Source organism: Excalfactoria chinensis, chromosome 8 (genome assembly GCF_039878825.1).
Source record: "Excalfactoria chinensis isolate bCotChi1 chromosome 8, bCotChi1.hap2, whole genome shotgun sequence".
Lineage (NCBI taxonomy): Eukaryota > Metazoa > Chordata > Aves > Galliformes > Phasianidae > Excalfactoria > Excalfactoria chinensis.
In genome coordinates, this window is record NC_092832.1 from 12,196,661 (window position 1) to 12,219,028 (window position 22,368).

At 46.8% G+C, this 22,368-nt stretch overlaps 1 long non-coding RNA gene across 6 annotated transcripts in view; it reads right to left on the minus strand.

Moving 5' to 3' along the window:
- Window positions 1-21,449, minus strand: part of LOC140255836 (uncharacterized) — a 41,404-nt gene extending 19,955 nt beyond the window's left edge. The window contains exons 1-3 of one of the 6 annotated variants that reach the window (XR_011904560.1): window positions 20,953-21,449; window positions 18,537-18,651; window positions 18,103-18,412 (exon numbers count right to left, since the gene is read on the minus strand). This is a non-coding gene — a long non-coding RNA (uncharacterized lncRNA). The other 5 variants (XR_011904565.1, XR_011904563.1, XR_011904561.1 and 2 more) reach the window with 5 other exon arrangements.
- Between the last annotated feature and the right edge of the window lie 919 nt (window positions 21,450-22,368).

The window sequence follows — 22,368 nt, forward strand, 5'->3', positions numbered from 1 at the left end:
AGCACAAGGCAATGTATGTATGTATGTACATACACATATAGGTACATAAATGTACTTTACATGCATGCTCAGCCATGCATCAAATATATGTGTATGGCACACATGACAGTAGTCCTAAATTTTCAGTAAAATATCAAACGTACTGTATATATTTGTGAGTGTGTATGTGCAAACAGATTATAACATCTGCAGAGAGTTTACCAACTAAAATCAGAATTTTAAAGCTCTCCAAATCCCTACTTCAGAATCTTTCAGTGTCTTATGTCTTTGGGAAGAATCTAATTTTGTCTCAGTAGCATCAGTGCAGTTACCAAGATACAAGAGCTGAGGCCCACCATGTTTTTCTGTGAACCTTCACATCAAATTGAATCAAAATGTATTCAGTTTCTGAAAACAGTGGATTAAGTTTTTGTTTGTTTGTTTTTTAAATGAAGTGCCTTTCAAGAAAATACTTCATATTACTTAATGATTTGTAGTTATGTTTATGAAGATTAAAAACACCTACTGTCTTCCCTTGATCGATAATCAAGTTCTAAGCAGCTGTTATTTTCACTATAAATATATAAAAGTAATCCAAGCTACTGAAATCTTTTATATACAGCCAAACTATGTGGGTCACACCAAAAGTGATGCCTCCTATTTTCATGGAAAGCACAACAGCTCCAAACAGCGTACTAACACTATTTGATTGAGCAAATTCTCAACTACAAAACACTTTCTCAACACAGTTACCACCATTAGCTGTACAATTTTGCTGGTGATAAACAAGAACCTGCACGCCACACTCACAAAAATCTGCAACAGTGGAGGTAAACCACTGTCACCACTGCTAAAATGCACCACCCACCACCACACACTGTGCTCACATCCACTGTTTGGTCTACATAACCATTTAGCAAGTGTTGATGAATGTTAATGGGCACCATATTTTCTGCACAGAGGAATTCAGTGACACACCTTTGCTCCATACACCATTCTTTCAGACTGTTCCTCTGCTGCCATCTGTCACACAATTGCAAAACGTATGGAATATTGGTGGGAAGGTTCAACCTTTACTGCCATAACACCAACATCTGCTTTTGATGCTGTGGACTGACATTATAAAATTAGAGGCATCATTTTCAGAGCAGCTCCTGTACTTCATACTCAGAGGGGAAAAAAAGTACACATGGGGAGGTGTGAGATGCTGGAGTCCTAAGTATTTGGGGCAGACTAAAATCTTTGGAAGCTGGAAGCCATAGATAACCCTCCAGCAGACCATGCAGTAAGGAAGAACCTGAATAACAATGTTGGTTACCCATTCACCTCGAGACACGAACCCACCATGCCTGGGGGTGATGGCATGGTTCTACAAACAAGTAATGAAATCTGGAAGAATGATCTCCTAGGTGCATCGTGAACATCTGTATCTTCTATTTGCAGATGTGATGCTTAAGCCAACAGATAAGGACAGAGGAAGCATTCCTCTTTTCTGTCTGCAGCTGATGGGGCTTTTGATCCTCTTCAATTCCACCTCTTTCTGCCCAACTCCTTCACCCCTCACCCAGGCTCCCTAAGCTTCCTACCACACCAGACTTTAATGCAATTTGTGTTAACCTACTGTGGCTAAAGGTGTTCTTTGTCACCCTGCAGCTCAGTAGGAAGAAAATGCAGTGGTGCCTCCTTAACTGATGAAGGCTTATTCAAGAATGGCTCAAGATCATTCAGATGCTTGGTCCTGCAGCCCTGTACAGAGCAACAGCCCTACACTATATAGACCACTGTGGTGTCCGGCAATCTTCACAAACATTAGCTGCATTAGGCTGCTATTGCTACACCAGGCTGTGCCCCGGTCTTACTATGTGTTAGAATGACAGGAGCTGGTTGGGCTCAGCACAACAATTCCGATGCCTGTAGATCTCCTGTCATCCACACTGCACTGCTCAGGTCCAAACACTGTACTCCAGCTCACACAGCAGCTCATAAGCACAGCTACATTGTTAACATCACAGAAGCCATTACTGCATTATCTGCCTTTACGGCTTTCCTAGAATATTCTTTATATTCGGTGGTCTGTACCAGAGGCTGCACCTGGAACATTAACTCTCCCCTAGCAGACTTGCTGTGTTATTCCTGTCCAGAGAGAAATGCACAGCCTCTCTGTTAAATATAACATATTGATTTTTAAATTGCTTTGATGAGTTGGAAAGTGATGCGGAAATGGGATCAGAGCATTTATCAGAGCTCTCCTCTGTGAGAACAGCTGATGTTTCAGATGATCCAAGGACAGCATTTTGGCATCTCCAAAAGACAAGCCCAAGAAGATGTGCTCTCAACTGTCATCCAGCCCAGGTCCAGAGCTCACTCCTAACAGGCTGAAATGCTGAGTGAAACATTTTTACACCTAATCTTAAATCTTAGTTTGGCCACTTATTCATGGCTGAAGTTTGCTTTCATTTTCAGCAGTAGGGTGGAACTCTTTGGTCTGCTCTTTCATAAGGATGCTATCAGTTTACTCTGTACTGAAGTTTATTTAGGCTTTGGCTTTTTTATAAAGCAGGAGCAAGTAATTGCATGGGAACTTGTTTTCATCATTCCCATCTGCAATTGTAAGAGGACATAATAAGAGTTGATATATTCTATAAACACCTCAAAAAACACACACAAAAAAACCCTTTTGGCTCTGATAAAAGTACACTGATTTCAGTAACCTGGTTATCACCAAATCTTTGGATGAAAGCACTGAGTGCATATTTAATTTTAAACCCTTAGCTCCTCTAAATCATAATAACTTTTTTCTTTCTGACATTAACAGAACACATCAGATAGCTCTTCTTTTAAATGGAAGGGGGAAAAAAAACAACAAAAAAAAAAAAAAAAAAAAAAAAGAAAAAAAACAACCAAAAAGACCTACAGCTCAGTATGTGGCCAGACAGGACATTACTTCATCTTTTGTGATGGTTTTGTGATAGATCTGCAGAGATTCTACCAGGACCTGGTGCCAGCACACCCTGAGCTAAAAGGAGAAAAGCTGCTGCAGTACTACTGAGGGCTCCAAATCACACTTTGCTCCCACCTGAGGAGTGGGAGAACTGAGAACTATTGAGATCCATTTTGCTTATCCATTATTTCATTTTTCTTTTTCCCATTCTCTCATTTTTATTTCCTTATCTCTATTTCTTTCCTGCTTTCTCCCATCTTTTCCATCCCTCCACTATTCCTAGTCACTTCCTTCTGTACTGCTTTCTCCTGCTTGCTCATTCTATCCTTCTCTTCTATTCCCCCCTCTAGAAGTAAGGTGGGCAATGCTGGGAGTTTGGACAAGTTCCTCACCTAGCCCAGGACAGGCCACAACAACATTGATATGGCAAGTAGTGTTTGAAAAATATCACAGGACCTTGATTGAAATCCCTGCTCCTCCCTATCCCCAAGAAAAAAGGCCATTTTAAATTTACATCAGATCGAAATTCAAAAGTACCATTCCTGTGCATTTCAGCCAGTTTGAGAAGATTGTGAGACATGGGAAATTTTTTCTTGAGCAATTTTGCAAAATTAATCCTAAGAATTATTTGATAAGCTCTGTCACAGAGACTGTATTCCATCCCTTCTATTTACATACCTATTTGAACACCAAATATATAGGCATATATATGGAATATTTATTAGAGAACACCTTCCTAAGTATTCTTAATGCCTCTGGTTCAATTTTCTGTCTTAAGTCACACCTGGAACAAGGCAGCAAGAGCCAGCAGGAGCCCAAGCTGCACTCTAACCATCCTCACCAGCGCACCTTTGCCCCAGGCAGTACTTTACATCTCAGAGTTAACACCAGCCTGCACTCGCAGGTACAATGGCGCCCAGCTAACAGCATTCAGACGCACAGAACGATGAAGGTGCTGGCAGGGTTTTATGTGCTTCCTTTAAGCACAGGAGCTGCTGCTCTTTGTCCCTCACATCCTTTGTGTCAGAAGCAGCGCGACGCTAATAAATCTAAAACATTTTGAGATTCATAGCAAGGACTGCAGTCTCCGGATGGAATTCATAAACATGTGCTGTAATTGCTCCTGCACAAGGAAGCACAGGGAGAAGGTATCTCTTTTCCCTCCTCATGAGCACCCGAGCTGGAAGCAGCTCCATTTCCCTACCTGGGATGTCCCTGAGAGCCACAGCCCCAGCTATGCCCAGCAGGTCAGGCTATCACCAGCCCACAGGGACAGCTCCACTCAGAGAGCAAAACAGCTAATTGGGATGCTGCTTCTAGGAGTATTCATGACTATTTACATAAGGCAGCAGCATGGCTTTCAAATCTGGCAATGCTTAGACTTTGCAGTACTCAGATCTGCTACACAATTAGGATTTGGGGTTGGTTAGATTTCTTTTTAGGGACTTACATAACCTCAGACACTGCTTTGCTCAGGCTGTCAGTCATATGGTTCCCAGAGTCATTACTTAAACATTAGGGAATTTCACACCCAATGTACAGCAATCTGTTTTACTCTGAAAACTAGACCATGCTGTAGTAAACAGGTTTTTTCCCTGATCTTGTGCCATGTCATTCGGCAGGAATACTCAGGTGTTGGAGGCTTGCATCCCGCCTGCAGGCACAGAATGGTGCTCGGGTTACACGGGGGGATTGGGACAGAGAGAAACATTAATTTCTTGGCTCATCAGACCATCTCCCTCCACCTTTCTCCACCCACTTGCCAATCTGGTACCTCCAGCTTCTCACTGAGGGAGTATGAGAAGAGACCAAACTGCAGGGATTTATTTTGTATGACAAACAGCTTTGGTTTAGTGAATATAGGCTCATATCTTTCTATGGATCTGCCCTCAAGAAATAATAATCAGATTTCCAGAGCTTTGGAGTAGATTTTCCAGCACTATTAGGGAATCCATCAATAGAAACATTGGCAGGTCTGTGAGAGAGGGGATCAATCTACAAGCTCTCTGACCAAGAACCTGCTTTTTCATGTTTCCCAGTGACTTTGCACTCTCAGACTTTAAAGGCGATATTAAATTTCTGGAAGAACACTTTAAATTATGAATATAAACATTTACCATTGAAAACTATTTGTTGTCTTTTTTCTCCTTCCTGCTTGTACAATTAAAGGAAAAATATAAAGGAAAATATAGGGAAACATCAGGATTGTGAAATCACAGTTTGAACCCCAAACAGCACGGCTAGAGGAGTATCTGCCCCTGGCTGCTGCACTGGCCCATCAGACACATGCTGTCAGCAAGTTTTGCCTTCACTGCCCCCACAAAACTGGGCCACTATGCTGTGTGCACTACACAGCCTCACGCATGGGCACACACCTTCCACAAAACACAATGGTTATTCTTAACACAAAATTGTTTGAATTGCATAACACTGATGGAGTGCCTCAGCTTGAAAAAAAAAGTCACATTTTATATCCTTTATCAATCACAGTGCTCAAGTTTGGAGCATCCAGATCGCGTACTCACTGGTTCTTAGTCAGCTCCTGCATTTGCATTTTGACAGTGTTTTTCTGCCCAGGAGCTGGAGCGATGAGCAAGCTATGATCTGGCACATTAAAAACAGGAACTGCTGTTCACGTGTCGTGTGCAGGAGCAGCCCACCTCCACGGGGACAGCCAGGCAGAGCTCCCAACAATGCACGTGGGATGTCTGCCCACGGCATGGGGCTCTGCCTTATCACGTGGGGTCAGGTTGCCACACAGACAACCTTCTGGCTTGTTATTGTCAAAAGAGGAAACCTGCTTTCTTACAGCTTCTCCCCAAAGCTGTCCTTAGGAAAGAATAGTTCATTGAAAAATAAATATATCAGTACGCGATTTGTTTTTATAATGTAGAGGTACGCAGAAATACCAAAGGATGTAGGTATAAAGGAGAGTCCTACCTGTGTCCATGCTAAGGTCCATTTTGCAGCCCACAGAGACATCCCAGCCAGCACTTCCCACACTCCACAGACCAGAGTGTGGCAGCCCCACATCTGTGCTGGCTGCAAGAATGCTGGCACTGCAGTGCCTGCTCCTGGCTCCACTGCTCCCCATCCACAGCAACAGGAAAAGGGGCCTGCAGCACAACAGCTGCTCAGGTACAGAATGACCCAGAATGCATACCAGGCATGACAGGGCTGTGGGACCATTTGCTTCCAGCCACAACCACACCTCATCACTTCCACACAGATCAGGGGTACTGCATAATGACTACTTCTGTCTCAGGCTCATACATCAGTCTAGGCTGGAAGACACTTCCAGTCTTCCCAGACTATACCACTTCCAGCAATCACTGAATCATCCAGCAGTCCTAGATCCAAGCAGCGGGTCTATCAAATACAGAAGAGTTCTGTAAACCCAGTGATGCAGATGAAGGAGGGCAGGAGCACGGATCCCTGCCCATTCCTGAGCAGTCAGCCTCAACAGGTGAATGACCCTCAGCACTCCACTGCAGCTAACTGCAGCCCTCAGCACTTGGTAGCCGTTTGCTCTTGATTACCTCTTCCTGAGGAATCTGAGCTGCTACACCTAATTTTCCCACCTCTTTCTGAAGCAAAGTATCCATAAAAGGGTTCACACTTCATCAGCTGTCCATGCCTAAAGAAACCATTTTGTGACCTGGCGGCAGTTGGGTGTCAAGGGCGCAAAAGAACTGGCAAGGACCTTGTCATATTGAGAAGGGCAGATCCAAGACCTGAGAAGACACTGAGGTGCACAGGAGGGCTCAGGAACACAGAGCCCCTCCACGGAACTGATCTGCAGCTTAAGGCCAAGCTAAACCTAGGGCAGCTCCTCCACAGTGGGGACATGAGGAAAGGAAGCTGCTGCACACTGAGAAACCTAATTGCATTTGCTCTGCAGGCTCTGTAACGTCAGTCAAACAAGTATGCCACAGCTTTTACTGCTCTGCAGTTGCCATTTACTATTTTACTGGGAAATTGTCCAGAAAAAGGGATGCTACCTAGAAGGAAGCATTATGCCAGCACCAGTAATATTTCTGAACAGCCCTATAGGCACAGTTTCAATTCCCACACCACAGATGAGCTGCAGAAAAACCAGAATAGCCCCAGCCACTCTACTTGCATGTGAGACCTGGGGCAGCAGTGGAGAAGGAGGCATCTCAGGACCCCACAGGCACACCTGAGCTGATGTCAACCAGAGCTGTGATAACCCACACAAAGAACATGATTCAGTGAGAAAGGGAATAAGCTGAGACTGAGTTCCACAACCCAGCACTGCTGGGCTTGCTGAGGACTGGGGAAAGCAGATGCTGCCTACCCCTCCATCTCAGCACTCTGCAGGGCTGGCACTGTCCCAGGGGTGAAAATGCCACAAAGCATGCATGAATTTGCCAAAGCTATCTCTTCTCCTTCTCTGCCCTCTAGAGAGCTCACCTACTATAGGTAGCACCTTAATTCTTAATTATCCTTCTGCTAGAGACTCAAAGTGAATGTTAGAGTTATTTAATTTTTATCACACTTCTACAAGGTACAGGTGAAAAAAGAGAAGAGCAAATCTGAGTTATCCCATTTTATCACTATTGTATTTTCCCCTCCTAGTCAAAAAATAAATAAATAAAATAGGGCATACTTTCCTTCTCTGCTCCCCACAAGGAAACACACGTTTACCTGGATAGCTTCCCATCAACATCTAAGCAGAGCTTGATCAGCCAGTCAGCATCTTCCCCTCTGAACAAGGAGGAGTAGCCTCTCATCCCTACTTATAGGCTCAGCAGGTGAGGGGGCACTTCCTTGATGCAGTGTAAATCAGCTTAGCCAATAAAACCTTTGCCTGTTACACCAGCACCTGGCTCTACTTTGTGAGAAGGATTAGCATTCATTTTATTTCTGACATATTTTGGTTTTCATCACCTCATCCCTTTTACTCAAAGCACCTCTGCAGAAATGTTCAACTTCTCGTGTTGGGGTACCCAGCTGATGACACTGGGCAGAAATAACTAAGGCCACACAGCACCCAGCAAGCAAGAGAAGGGGAGAAGGACAAGGAAGCCATCACAGCTGCTGCCTAACACACAACAAATTTCTCCACCTAGGGCCAGATGTGAGCTGCTGCAGATTACAGAGCTGTATTCATTGCACCACAGAGGTTTGCACCAGCTAGACCCCTACATTGTTCTTGACATGTTCTTCTGGCTCTCGCTGCAAAGTTCCTGAACACATGCTGGTTGGACTAACATTATTTTTAATTAAAAAAAAAAAAAAAAAATTAACCCCATGTATAATTGTCCATTTCTCCCTGTCTCTCAGATGGAATTTCTTAAACTCACGTGAGCTCATTGTTTTCACAGCACTTGTTGTGCAGAGTAAGCTGTGTTTGAATCATCATTTAGGGAAGCGAAGATTTAACTTCATGGTGGAATTAGGTCTGACATTTCCTTTTAACTTACACTACACCAAGGGTTAATAAGGTTCCTGTAATCTTTGATCGCTCAACAATAGAATACTCTGGGATTAGTGCAAAAGCTGGATTTTAACTTTAAATCCCATTATTGTTGATAACCTTATCAACACTGCACCCCACCATGGAGATGGAACAGGGAAACCTTAGACTAGACGGTCTCTTTCCATGGAGAAACATTTGGAGTTTCAGCAGAACAGCCAGGGACAGTTGCTTGGTTGATGCCTGCAGTGAGGTTCACAGTTTGCAGAAGGGCTGCAACACAGCTTTTAAACTGCTTGTCAGAAATCTTTGCCAAGAAAAACACTGGTCCAGAGGCATATGTTGGTGGAGCAATGCAAGGTTGCTCTAATTCCCTTACTTTGTTTTTCCCTCCTCCCATGCGGCAGCTACTCCAAGAATCAGACCGCCAGTCTGGCAAGTAGAGATCCAGAAACTTACTGCTAATTACCGTGTTTACAATTCCCAACCTGTTTGTTGGTGCCAACAATCAAACTGCATCCTCTTGTGTGCACCAAAAGACACTTGCTGGCAGGAGCTTCCTGAGGTTCCAGGCTGGCTACATTAATTACTGTTAACTTAATTTTTGGGTATTGAGAAGTAGCTTTAATTAGCAATTTTATGGATTAAAATGAATTTCAAGAAATAGTGGTTTGACTTACAGAGTGCTTACCGATCCTATACGTACTTTATATGGAAACACAAGTGGTAGTAAATTTATATGTGGTCTGAAAATAAAATAGGCAGACCTTTAATGAAAATCACAGCAGGAAATGAAAGGTTATACCTTCCCTTTGAAATCAAATAAGCAGCTCTAGAAAGGCAGAGACATTTCTTTTCACTTTTCAGCAAACATTTGACCAGACAAAATAAACCTAATTCTTGTAGCGTATCACTGAATCGGAGGATTAAAACCTTAGGTAATTTATCTGTTTTAATGAATGCCTTTGGAAAAAAAAGTCACATATTCCATGAACTCGGTGAAAGAGAGCCTGAGCTCAAACAAGTGCAGGGCAAAGCCCCAGCAGGGATGATACCATCTACGCCCTGCAGGTCCTAGGCTAGGGACTCCTGAAGCCATTTCTCTGCTTAAGTACCACCAGCTCAATTAGAATCCACTTTAACAAAGCACAGATCTATAGAATCAGCTGAGAGCCTCACACTCCGTGAGAGCCTCAGAACAACACGGGTGGGAGTGTGATACCTCAGAGCCTACCACCACTTTGTCTCTGACCCAAACCTTCCCTAACAGGCCATGGTCAGGCTCTTTTTCTGTCCCACAGAGTGTTTTCCACACTGTCACATAACCCTAAGCCTCCCCCAAGCCACTTGCTGTGCCTCTAGCATTCCTCAGGCTGTGGCCACTGCCAGAGCCCTGCATCATCATCCTGTGAGTGGGACAGCACTCAGCTGCTGGGGAACAGGCACTCCAGGACAAAATCTGGTGGTGTGAAAATCTGTGGGACTGGGAAAGCAGAGACAAAGAAGGCAGTAAACCAAAAAGTAGCATACTAAAACCAACACTTGCTGACTTACAACAGGAAGGAATGGAAGAAAACATATCAGTGCTCCCAGAGAGAGAGCCTGAATTTAGCCTGGTCCTGCAGGAGGGAATTGGAAACAAGCACCTGACAGCAGTCAGTTTGTACAGACTGAAGTGAATACACTGAGCAAGCCTATGCGTCTTAGAATGGCCCCAGAGGGACTGAGGGGCTCTTGTAACACAGGGCTGCTCTGGCCTGCAAGCTGTGTGTGTGGGGTCCATGATGGGGTTGGGGCTGCCCCTTCCCCACACCACTGCCATCCCCCAGGCAGCCCCTGGCCCAAGCGCCTGCACCCTCTGCAACCTGCAGATCTCTGGAGGGAGCCTGCCAGCCTCAGCCCCATTTATAATGCAGCAAGCAGAGGAGCTTCATTCTTCTCATTTACATAAAGCAGACATAAAACTGAAAGCAAAATAGCTTCAGAGCATATGGGCAAAGAACACAAGAGCCAGCAAGGAGAGGAGTGAGAAAGGACACAGTAAAATCTCTGTTTAGTTTGAGCTTCAGTGGGGGGTTTTGAGTGCATTTACTGCTACTAAGCTTGGGGACAGTTGGCCCCTGACCCAAGGGCCTGTGTTAATATCTCAGCTCAGCCCCATACCTCTGTCCTGTGCCATAGAAGCCTGATGTGGGATGGGAATTTGTCACTGATCCATTTTTCTGGGTGAGAAAGTACAATTGTTGAAAACCTTCCACAACAACACAGACAAAGGCAACAGCAGACATTAAGCTGTTTGCATCTTACCCCTTTTTCTCTTGAACTCTCCCTTTCCTCATACAATATGGGAGAGGCTGAGCCAGCAGTCAGCAGAGGGACACTGCTGGGCCCTGGCCACTCTCCCCATGCCCCTTCTCATAGCACAGCAAGCCCCAGCCATGTCTGTTCTCCCACGTGCCCAAGCCATAAACCTGGGTGCCAGCAAGAACCCCATGGAAGCTGGTGGAGCTGCGATGCCTCCCCAAGCCATGTGCAAACCCAGTTATTTCCTGCGAGCAATATATAAATAGATGCCATCTTGTTATTGATGTACATTGTGCAGACGGTTGAGCTGGGGATGAAGCTCGCCTGCTTTCCTTTTATGGCTGAGAAGCAGGATCCCAGAGCCTTTATCTGAAATCTCTGCACATGTCAATCAAAGCTCACCAGGAAGGAGATTTCGCACTCTTAGGTCCTCGTTAACTGCCAGGCACCACTGTATCCAAGAGGCCATGGGAAATGTCCACAGGAATAAAATGCAGCTCTGTACATGTGTGCATGTGCACATAAGCACATTTACATACAACAAACTGAAACCAAGCTAAAGCAGAATATTAACATTTTCAGCCTAATTTTTTTATTCTTTTTCATATCCCAGGACCAAGCTGCAGTCTGGGCACAAATCTCATTTGACTTCATTATAAGCCACTGATTTACACTAATGGCAGAGCTGGAAAAGCAAAGCTCAGAGGATGGCGCCAGGCCCAAGCCTTCTCCCATCCTGTGGCTGCAGCACATCAATACCGTGAGTTCAATTTGATGGCAAGCTCTAGCAAAGGCAAGTTATCGATATTTCGGAAAGCTGTTCCTCACACTTCTGAGCAGCAAACGGCCCATCACTAAGAAGGCCAAACCCTTGTCAGCATGAGCTGACTTCTATGAAATGAAATACCGACCTTACTGCTAGCTCCAGAGCTAATCGCAGAAGAGAGATTTTATTAGAGAAAGCAGGGCTATTATTCCCAGTCACTCTACAGGGCACATGTTTCAGTTTTACATTCAGTGAGTGTGAAATACTCCAAATATGATGGCCCTTGCTAAGAGTCAAAATGTAAAAATTCCTGCTAGGCATTTTGTGCGGAGCTTTGTTTGTCTCTCATTACTCAGATTTTGCATCACCCCATTCAGGCTCCTTCCCATTGCCGAAGTTTTCCTCCCTTTGTAACAGGGAGCTGGAGCTGAGCAAACAGCACTGACTCACCACAGCTCCCACAAATGAAAATTAAACATCACTATTTTCAGCCCTAATAAAGGGTCTGCACCAGCCCTACATCCTGCACTAGAAAGAATATATTTACATCCACACAAAAGACGAGCACCTGAACATGGAGAGGAAAGGGAAAGTGGCTTTGTCTGTGGCTTCTGAGAGCAGGACTCACGGGTCCTGTTTCACTGGGGACTCTGTGAATTGCTGAAAACAGATGCATTTTTGTCACCACATGTACAAGAGCATCGTAATGTCATAGCACAACAAAGGGCCGTGTGACATACGCAGACAAAAAGAAAAAGATTATATTGGAACCTCAAAAGTAATCATTTTACTATCCTGTATGTAACTCAGATCCATGGGAAACATGCAGGAAAGCACAACTCTTTTGTAAAAATGGAAAAATCAGCCCTTCCTAAACTGAAGGTTGAAAAAGTTTCCGCTGCTCTTCTCTACAGCTCAGGACATTTGGAAAAATAACCATTGGAAGAATGAGATAAATGTTCTCTTAGAGAGTAATTGTTGTAAGTTTAGCTCCCAGATGAACTGATGCATCTGTGCACCGAGCCTTCCCACTCTCACTATTTCTCACCTAATTAAAAAATGAAACAAATCCTATGGAATGCAGTAACGATGGTGGTGCATCTTTGAATTTTCTATCAACTTGTTAGGAGAGTGTGAATACTTACAAAGGTATTACTATCAGATAAACTAAAAGAAGTTACATGAAATCTACTTTATCTATGTAAATGCCTCTATGAGATGCAGCAACATTTATTTTTTGGTAACAGGCTGCACAGTTAGGTGCTGCATAGTTCTAGTTCAGAATGTCCCTCAACCTCCAATTAGAGAAGATCAGTCCCACATTGTTCGCTCTGTCACTGATTTTGAGTGATGTAAAAGATATGTTGGCCCTGTGAACATTAAAGTTAGTGATATTGTCCTATCTTCACAAAAGAACTGCTAATATTACAAACAAGGTTATGAATCAGCAGTTTTAAATATTAAAGATAATTCATCTGGATCGTTCCAAAATTCCATGTCTAACATATAATAAAGCAAAATGGGTGTACATTATATAAAATTCAGATGAATTGATACAGAGAAGTATTGTAGTGACGCTTAGTGAGAAAGTAGATAAAAGATTAAGTCTCACCAGAGTATCTGAAATACTCTACGAGAGTAACCTGGGAAGTTTACGTATGCCTTCAGGCCTTCCCCTTTCTTCCTAACAGTAGCAAGTACTGGAGAATTATCAGACCCACAGCAACCCCCTAGAACAATGATGCAGAAGCCAGAAAGTCTCTGGCCCTGGCTCTCCACCCGTGATGCCTTCACCAAGCTCATTTTCCATCTCCCAACCAAAGTGGTTCCTGGCTGCTAACTGTGCTGTTGCTTTCTATTGTCTCCAGTGCCACAGCAGTTTCAGGTTCCCTGACAGGGGCTGTTTCTCTCTAACCATGCTACACAGTATCCCTGCACAGCCCCTCAGTTTGATTGCACGCACCAAGCTGCCTGATGGCTTTCTTACAGACCAGTAGCAGTCCGACCCCATACAAATCAATGGCAAAAATCCTGCAGACTTCTGCAGAGAGAATCTGGAGAAATATTTCAGCAGCAGCGTGCACATTTATCTGTACAAGCATGATTATGTAACTTCAGCAAGGTATTTGTATATATGTGTGTATATATAGACACACAGAGACACATGGCTCCTTTCAGCTATATGGTCAGGGCTCTTATTTTTCCCACCACCAATCAACCTTTCTAGATTCTGGGACATTTAACCTAATTTTCCTCTGTCTGTTTTTAACTAGATACATTTTCTCCATACTACAACACTTACATAATTCTGCAGCCATGGTTCCCACTGCTGGAGCATGTTCACCCACCCTACACCACAACACCACCCCACACCCACTGCAGTGCATCACCCGTGGGCTACCCGCAGGCTCTGCAGCCACTTCCAGCCATTACCTCCAGGCCCTTTCCTTCCCTTGGAACATCTCTGTCCTTCTATGTCAGGCTCTTTCCATCACCTCTTGAGCTTTACCTTGGGTTTTAACTTTCAGAGGTCTTATTTTTGGCCTGTCATTTAAATTCCTTTTGAGTCATTGTTATTATTGTGCCAACATTTATAAATAGCTCTGTGAACTGCAGGTACATGATAATTAGGTCCTTTGATTTTTTGTGCAGTTTGGTTATGAAATAATAGCAATAAAAAGTGCACAAGCATTAAGGGATGTCCCAGAAATGTTTCCATAGTTAAAGGTTTGGGGAGACAGAAGCTAATCTGGTAAAAATTATGTTTAAATATTCTATATGATATATTTTACCTTTACAACAAAAAATGATGAGGTGCCATAAAAGCTCCTTCCCTTCCCCCAAAAAAGTTTGTTTTGTAAAGGAGGAAAAAGCCTTCTGTGTATGTGAAGACACTATTTATTAAAAAAAGCATAAAGCTCCAGTTGTACAGATTACTTCTAGTATGATATTAAAAAAATATAAAGAGTCAAGAGAGTGAAAAAGGACAGGGAGCTGCTTCTTATAGCTGCAAAATGTGTGTATGTCTGTGTGTATATACAGGAATTATTTTTCATCCATTTCTCCAAGAGAACTCCACTATCACTAGAAACCATCTAACCTGACACAAAAGGCAGAGACCTGCAATGGGAGAAAATCTTACACACCCTTCAAAGTCAGGCATAAGTCTTTAAAGTGGGAAGAACAGACCTCATCCCAATGAAAGGCACCTGCAGAACCATGTGTCTGCATGCAGTAGTGCAAAAAACTCTTTTAGGGCACTTTGCAGGCAGCAGGAGAAATGCTTGTACCAGCCATAAAGGCACGTGGAACCTTCACAGTCCTTGCTGAGGTGGATGGGGGTTTGCCTCTCAGATTCTGTAAGAGGGGGGTTCTGGGTGCTACGTGCTGTCTACCTTCAGAAGTGCATGCATGTGTATGTATGTTCCTCTCAGAAAGAGAGATAGATAAGGGTTTTAAGGCTTAAGTATTTGTGGGAAGAGCACCTGAAATCAAATGGAAGCCCTCACCACACAATTTGGGGTCTGGCTACAAGGAGCAGAGCTTCCTGCTACACACAGACCCAGTAAGATCACCTCTTGCCTGCACAGGGACCTGCACCCAAGGCCCTTTTGTCCCCCTCTGCTTGGGGTGATGGCCATAGGAACCACCCCAAGTAGGCAAAGCCACCCACAGACAGCACAGTACAGGGGCTGCAGGGCTGCTGCCCCACTCCCCACCTTGCTGCTGCTGCGGGGCCTGGCACAGTGGTGACTTACCAACGTGAGCAGCCTGTGGAGCTGCTACAGCACACAGAGAGACCCAGAGATGCACAGCTTCAGAGGACCGCGGCCTTTACAAATAGGCTAAGTTCAAGTAATAATTTTGGGGCTGGCACTTTATTTAATTTTCTACCGGGATGCAGATTACAAAAACAATTTTAGAACAGGTATCTGGTATTCTAAATTAATTAACTATGCACTCACCAAAATAGCTGTTAGCACACAGTGCAGCCACAAACCTCATTCTAAAATATCATCTCAGAAAACTCACGTACTGGTACAATTAAACACCCTTATTTATAGAGCTATTTCTTGTTATGTTGCTCTACAGACTTCCAGTATATATTTTGCTGTTAATAAAATATCATTAGACTATTAGAGGCAGGGGGCCTTTAGACTTATTTTTTAGCACACAGGATTCTGCATTTCTAAAATAAAAATAAAAAATAAAAAATAAAAAGTGTAGGGTTGTAAACATCCCTTTCACCAGGAGACTAATCTTTCCCGTAGTGAAATTGACTGGGGCTTTGCAGTGGCATCGAATGGTAGGATCTGGCCCCGGATATTTTGGATTTAATGTGAGCAACCTGTCCCCAGACCAAGCAGCCACAAGAAGCTCCAACCATCCATGGGCTCAGGCCCACAGTACAGGCAGCCACCTTTCAGGGGCATGGCATTCAGAAGCCAGTGCTCCTGCTCCTTGGTAACCCTACATGGCGAACCCAGGATTGCTAACAAACCTGTGGAGAGCAATTCTGAGATCGAGACACTGGGAAACATCACTCTAAGAGCACGCGGGCTGTTGAGCATTTAAACAACATTTTACAATTATTGTGAGCATATCCAGTATTTCTCCAATCAGACCTTACAGCTACCCTCCTTTAAACCCATGACACCACAATCCGCTGAAAGATTTTACAGAAAAGAAATCTACAATAATCAAAATGTTAATTTTGACTATGACAAAGTGTGAATGCATTAAAAATGCATCAGCTCTGTCATTAAGGCATTATTCAGCAAAAACAGCTAATCGTGCTAAATGGAAAGCAATGACAGGAAAACTAGGCATAAAGAAACATTTCACTAAGCTTGTGTTTATGGGGAATTGTCCAATCTGTGCCGCAAAAGATACTCAACTGAGCACAGAGCTAACAAAACCACAGCTTTTATGTGATGAAATGGGAACTCCTGATAATACTCTAAGTCATGACTCAAGGGAAAATGTCAACCAAAAGCTCAGATCAGAGGAAGGTTTGTAATACAAACCTGGATGTTTAAAATAGTGTTTCCATCGCTGTTCTTGCAGCACTTGTGAATGTGGATGTGTTACTGCGCTGAACTGACTATGATTTAGCAGCTGATCATGTCTTTAAAGCATAATTTAACATTATTTCTGAGGCTGTTGAACATACTAAACTACAAGAAAAAAAATCTGCTTTCAAGTAGTATTAGAGAAACACAAGGATCAGAGTGCTAGCATCAAAGATGTGTCTAAAGAATAACAGATCCACGTCTGCGTAACAATGAGAGCTCCAGTCGCTACTGAAGGCAGCAGAGTAAGAATCCTTTGGCAGTTGCTTGAAATAATTAAGCAGAACATAGATGGCCTTTCAATTGCTAAGCAAGAGACAGAAGAAGACATTCTCCATGATGCCGCCTTACACTCACAACAGAGCAATCCCTCCACATCCAGTTTGCCCACATTAAAAATCATTCTCACCCTCTTCCATACTGAGCCTAGGGAAGAAGCCATTCAAAAAGGCTAGCTCATCACAGTGACCTCAGTCCTGCCTTAAAATGGCTTCTGATCTAATTCATTTAAGCCTGGAATCTGGTTTCCCACTTGCCATTATGTGGAAACGAGACCTGGGATCACAAGGTGTGCAGAGCAGTCTCTGCCTGAAAGGCAGGAGCCATCACTCCTACTCTGTATTTAGCAGACTTGAGGGTACAGGACTGGGGGAAAATGCTATGCTAGGGTTTTCCTAATCAAAGAATCCAAAAGACTGCCTGGGCTTTTAACCAGATCCCATGCCCTGCTGCTCAGTTTGGCAAGAGGGATGGAAATATCCATCCTGCATTCAATAACCGAAGCATGGCTGGGATGGTAATGGGAACGAACAGCCTCTTGGTCATGTCTCTCACCTGCAAGTACCTCTGGGAAGACCTGAGCTCTTCAATGGGGACCAAGAAGCCATGGCCTGAACCCCAGTGGGGAACCAACCCCTCAGTCCTGGTTGTGGCCATGTGTTCTAGCCCAGGGCCTCAGGGGCTCATAAGTGAGCAGCCAAATCTGCCCTCACAAGGCCGTTACCGTGGGGTAAGGGTGCTCTCACCCCGTGGAAGAGATCAGCCACAACTGGCTGCCCCAAAGCATACATGCCAGGCAGCTGGTGCCCTCTGCAGCCGAGGCACAGGGGCAGGGTGTGGGATGCCCCTGCCTCACCAGCCCACTGCTTGCCAGCTCCCAGCCTACCTGGCCGCTGTGGGCACTGGGCCGCCCCTCGGAGCCCGGTAGGGGAAGGGGCAGCATGCCGGTCCCTGGCACCGCCGGCTGCGGGCGGAGCCGCTGCCCCTCGGGCACCCCGCATCCTGGGGGTGGGACCCCGCTGCAGGCGGGGCCGGAGGGCTCTAGTCCCCCATTCCCTCCCCACTCACCCCGGCTGAAAGGGGCAAAAGGCCATGGGCTGGGGGCCGAGAGAGTCCGGGAGGGGGAGAAACGGCATCAGCCCCGCAGACCCCTCCCGTAGCCCCGACCCCGCATCTTGCCCTAACCCCGTGGCCGCTCCACACATACGCACACCCAGAGGGCAGCCCCTACGCGGGGACGGGCCGAGCCACCCCCGCCCGGGTAGAGACACAGACAGAGCGACACACTGCGAAGCGAAGGAAAAGATGGAAAAGGTGCTACCTTGGCAACTAGAGGCTGTAGGAGCCAGCTGGAGGGCTGGGGGCGGTCGCGCTGCCTGCCTGCCTGCCCGCCGCCGGTACTCTCCTCGACTACGCGTATTCTTAAGCAATAACAACGTAATCCGTATTATCCACCCAAGAATACCCGTCACCGAAGAGAGTCAGAAAGCTGCTGCTGTTGCTGCTGCCGCTGGTGGAAGTGCTGCACCGGGACAATAAATCCACAACTATAATTCCCCTCTAGAAGAAGGAGAATCCACAAGGGTTTCGAGATCTCGTCCCATATCCAACGAGCACCGTTCCTCCCCGTCCTGCGAAGGCAAAGGAGAGGACGGGTGGTGAGCACACGCGTAGCTCCATCTGCTCCCTGCCTCGCTGGGGGCGAAGGCTTGCAGGCAGGGCGGGGGACATAAATCAAAGTAAGGCTGAGTTTACCTGGTGATTGCCTGGCGTCTCCCCCTGAGCTTCTCCAACATCCTATTCCCTAGCTGTATGCTCCATCAGTTCTCTTTGGGAGCTCGCAAGAGATGTCACACACGGCAACAGATTCCTGTAGAAGAGACGCACTGTTAAGCACACAAATATTACAAATCTGTTTTTATAGGTGGGCTTGGAAGAGCTCCGATAAAGCAGCAGCCACGCCTGAGAGACTTTTCATCTGGGCTTTGGAAACGCGTTTTACAAGTCTTGGCTCTCGGTGCGCTGCCGAGAACAGGCAGGGCGGAAAGCAAAGCGGCGAAGAGACAGAAAAATCAAAGAAAGAAAAAGCTGAGGCTCCGAGCTCGGCATATACGCTGCTCCCCGGGCCTCCCACCGCCGCCAGCACCGCTCCGAGAGCGTTCCGGGCCCGGGTCCGGCCCCGCTGTGCCCGAGCAGCCCCTTGCGGGGCCGCCCCCGCGCCCACCTGCGAAGGACGAACCGGGAAAGAAACCCGAAAGGGGGAAGTTCTGTCCGAATCGCGCCCGCGGCTCTGCCGCCCCCCGGAGCCTCTCCGGTAGCAGCAGCGCTCGTACTTGGGGGAGGCGGGAGGGGGAAGCTTTGTCTGGTGATCTGCAGCGGCGATAATAAACGTTTATTGTTCTCCAACTAAATAGAAAGGATCTCTGCAACGTCACGGCACGCTTCGCCTGGCGGTGAGGAACTTCTCCGTCTGATCTCAGCCCAGCTCCCTGCGCTAGGGACGGCTTCGGCGTGAGTGACGGGAGGGGGACGGGAGCTGGCGGTGCGCGCTCAGAGCCGCGCTAACTGGGGGACCCGCGCCCCCCAGGCACCGCGCGGCGCGCACAGCTCTCATCACACAGCTCTCATCGCACAGCTCTCAACGTGCAGCGCCCCGCGATCGCCCGGCTGTTCTTTGGGTTCCGAATGGAACTGCCACCCAGTGCTGCCTTGTACTCCACGTTCCTTCCTCAACACGAGCTCTTAGCTTCCTTGCCATAATACCACTATAGTCCCTCCGAAAAGCTACGAGAGGACAGCATTTGTTTGCGTGAATTTGAAAGAAAAGAGAAAAACAAAGAGAAAAAAGAATACCTTCATAGCCAAAATATCTTAAATAAATAATAACAAAAATCCAGCTCTCTCTCTCCTCTATTTTAATCTCATTTTAGGCGCACTTTCCTATATTTCTCAGGCTTTGAAGTTACGTTTGAAATGGCACCTAGAAAGTAAATAACAAACACTGCAATTTTCCCCGCTGTGCAACTGAAGGCTGTGGCCCCATTCCTAGCGGTAGAACTAAAACACCGATTCGGCGGGTCTTCTCTAACTTGAACAAAAGCCGTTTGAAAAAGTAAAATACACCGAGTCGTGGCAAAAGCGCTCTACAATAATCCACCTAGGCAGGTATCCCCAGAAATCTGGAGGCGCTCCACATATACATCAAGAATTAGGCAGAAATCCAAACTTTACGGGTTTTTTTCTTTTTTGAAAGAAAAAAAAATAAAGAAAGAACGCGGTCCTCGCGGAAAAGAAGCCCCGCGCAGTCCCAGCCTTCCCCTAGTTCTGTCCATCCTACGCCGCCCTTCCCTGTCCTGTAAACATCCCCCAGCGAACCCGGCACCCAAACTTCCCCGCTCCCCTGCCCAGCGCCGCACCCACCTCCCGCGGGCCTTCAGCACCCGCCGCCCGGACAGCTCCTCGCCCCAGCGGGCTCCGCCGCCTCCCAGCGCTCCCCGGTTCGCGGACACGCGGACACGCCCGCTCCGGGCACGCTCAGCACGCGGAGGGGCACCCCGGCGCGCTGCCCACCTCGCCCCGCCGCATGCGGGCAGTGCCCGTGGCGGCGCGCAGCGCGTTAAATACCTTTGTTCGGCGGCTCCCGATAGCCATGTTTATCGGCGTGGCCACCCCGCTCCCCGCCGCCAGAACCCGGAGCCTGAGAGAACGGCCCCGGGGGCACCGCCACCGCCCCTACCGTGCCCGGGGAGCGGGGGACTGAAGGGAGGGGAGCGGATCGGGGGAATTAAACAATTAAGCTGCCAGGAGTGAAGCTCGGGTTCGCCACGCAAAGCGAATTTCAGAGGGGGGAATATCGATCCCATCCGTCAACAGAGACCCGCGATGTCTCCCCATGCAAGAAATGGTCCTGATTTTTTTTTTATTTTTTTTTTTTGTGATGGGAGGGGGGCGGGGGGGACATGGTAAGGGGAGGGGTAGGGGGGAGCGTGAAGGAAAAAAAAAGGAAAAAAAAAAAGAAAAAAAAAATGAAAGAAAGAAATGAAAGGATAAAGGAAGGAAGAAAACATTAATCCTGTCTTAAAAGCAGCTCTTTTTAAAATCGCCGGGAGCTTGCTCTATTCGCCACCTACCCGAGTAACCACCAGAAATCCACCTCTAGTGAAGCGCTTACCCTTTAAATCCAGGTTTCGAGCAGAACTCCAACCGTGTGTAAAACCAGGGGAGTCATCTGACGTGCGCTGGGGACGGGCTCCGGGCGGCAGAAGCTGCTCCCTCCCGGCGCCGGATTAGCACGGATCCACCCGGGCAGGACCCGGCGCCTCCACGGCCGCGGCTCGCTGCATTCGCACCTCGGCGGCTGCTCTCGCTTCCCGTGTCCCCCGCGGTCGCCTCTCAGCTGAATGTGGGCTTCCAGAAAAGGAGTCGGGGGGGAGAGTAGGGAAAAAAAATCGCCTAATGCAATCAAATCGATCTGATCTACACCATCTGTCGCCTGCCACTACACACAAGCGTTAAAATAGGAAAACGGGAGACACTGACAGCTCAGGAAGGTTGTTCTGCAGAGTTCATTTTTAGCAGAGCATAATTGGGTATGGACAGCATACAGTTACCAAAGCTGCTGTTAACCATCCAGTAGAGGATCCCAAACATGCTAATGGTGGATTAATTGAGGAAGATCTGACGTGCAAGCCTCATAGTCTCTTATTCATGACTTCCCAACGGGAAAGGACCAATGCCGTGTGGGACTATGGTAACGCAGAGTCAAAGAGCTGCTAAGAAAATGGCTCTGTGTTCATAGCACTTCTCTCTGATAACAAACATATGTCGACCAGAACCGTTTAGCAGGATGGGGGAAATGAAATTTCCTTAGCCGAGGTTAGCAATTCCCATCGCATGCACTTAAAGACAAGTAAAAAATGGACTGCAGGTCTGAGATGCTTTCAAGTGCTGGTCCCGGGGTTCACAGCCAGAGAAAGCAGACGGCTCCTGAACAGACGGGGGCTTAAACCCCAAATCCCTGCCTCCTCACTGTGACCAAAGTGCATCCATAGCAGTCCCTAAACATGCGGTGCTGCTAATTTCATCAGGAATGACGCAAGGTCTTTTTAATGCCAGGAACCCTTTTGACTTTTTCCAGCGGGAATTGCTTTTGGGCAAGACATTTCCGATCACTGAAATTTGACATAATCTCAGATAAATATGATTGGGGGGGGGGGGGGGGGGGACTGAAGGGGGGGGGGAAGGGGGGAGAGAAGGGGGCGGCGAGTTGGGAAGAGACGGAGTGTGCATCCAGACCTGCAATCACCCCTGCTGTCAACACTCCGATTTGCTCGCGTTTTCTAGTCTTTCCTGAATAATGAGGTTATAGAGATGTATATGTAATTATTAAAGCAGTATATGCACACGAGCCGCAGACGTCTACGGCTGTCGTGTCTACACATGCAGACGGGGAGACAAAGTACGCCCGTCGGGGTGCGCCTTTCCGCTCCCTCACAGCTCCCCTACCGGGGGGGGACGCGCTGCCGGGGGACGCCCCCAGCCCCAGCCCCCGCCCCCAGCCCCGCGCCGGGCGCTGTCCGCCCGCCCG